Raw genomic sequence first — 1,518 nt, 5'->3', positions numbered from 1 at the left:
TGGTTGGTTAATTGGTTGATTAATTGATTGGTTAATTGGTTGATTATTTAGTTGGTTGTTAGATTGGTTAGTTGCTTGATTGTTTGGTTGTTTAGTTGGTTAATTAATTGGTTGTTTGATTGGTTAGTTGCTTGATTGGTTGGTTGTTTGGTTGGTTGGTCAATTAGTTGACTGGCTGGCTGGTTGATTGTAAAATTAATTAAAGTAATCAGCAGTTAGATTTAATTTTACTGCTCTATTTTAAGCATTCATTAAACTTTTACATCTCCTTCATAATGCTCTTTGATACAGTTAAGCTCCTAGGTTATGGAATTTCCATTGGAATTTTTTTACAATCTTTCATTTCCTCTCTCTCTCTCTGTCTCTCTCTCTCTCTCTCTCTCTCTCTTTCTTTCTTTCTCTCTCTCCCTCTCTTCTTTTCTAGGCTGAATTTTTCATGATGTAATGATAAATTTCCTTAACGACAATTTTACGGTTCTCCATGTTTGCCTTTTTTGCAGGTTTTTTTGTTCTTTGTTCTCTAGTTCGGTTCTTATTTTTGTTCTTTGTTCTCCAGTTCGGTTTTTATTTTTGTTTATTTTTGTTTTGTTTTGTATTTTTTACAATTTTTTTTACTAAAATATTTTCACGATGGAGGGAAGAAATATGTCTTCTAGGCTGGGGGTTTCCCATCAGTTGTTGGTGCTTCTCATTAACTAATTAACTGGTAATAATAATATTAATAATATCTTAGTATTATTACTATATTATAATTAGTTTATTATTTTATTATTATTATTATTTGTTTGTTTTTGCTAGATGGTTTCTCTAAAGAAAAATTTTTGTCTCCAAGACAGGAATTAATGGCTCGTGACGTAATTTGGCGAGTAATAATATATGGATGGATTTAATGAATGAGGGAGTGAATGGATGTATGAATTGGTGAATGAATGAATGAACAAATGAATGAATGAATATATAGATGAATGAGTGAATTAATGAAAAAGAAAGAAAGAGAGAAAGTTTAGAAAAACGAAAATGAATTGATGAAATAATTTGTAGATGTATGAAACGTTTTTGTGCCAGTTTTAGCTTTTTCCTTCGCTGCTTTATTATTATTATTATTATTATCGGCATCATCATCATCGTCGTCATTTTCTCCATTATGCCTTTTTCCACGTGATGCACTTAATTATACCCAACTAGCTGATTCAGAAAATGAATGATGAATGAATTAATGATGAATGAATGATTGAATGAATGAATGAATGAATGAATGAATGAATGAATGAATGAATGAATGAATGAATGAATGAATGAATGAATGAATGAATGAATGAATGAATGAATGAATGAATGAATGAATGAATGAATGAATGAATGAATGAATGAATGAATGAATGAATGAATAAATGAATGAATGAATGAATGAATGAATGCATGAATGAATAAATGATTAATAGATGGATGGGTGATAGATAGATGGATGAATGAATGATAGATAAATGGATGGATTGATCGATTAATGAAAAAATTTGC

The sequence above is a fragment of the Helobdella robusta genome, assembly GCF_000326865.2.
Source record: "Helobdella robusta unplaced genomic scaffold HELROscaffold_75, whole genome shotgun sequence".
Lineage (NCBI taxonomy): Eukaryota > Metazoa > Annelida > Clitellata > Rhynchobdellida > Glossiphoniidae > Helobdella > Helobdella robusta.
This window is presented reverse-complemented; position numbering follows the sequence as displayed.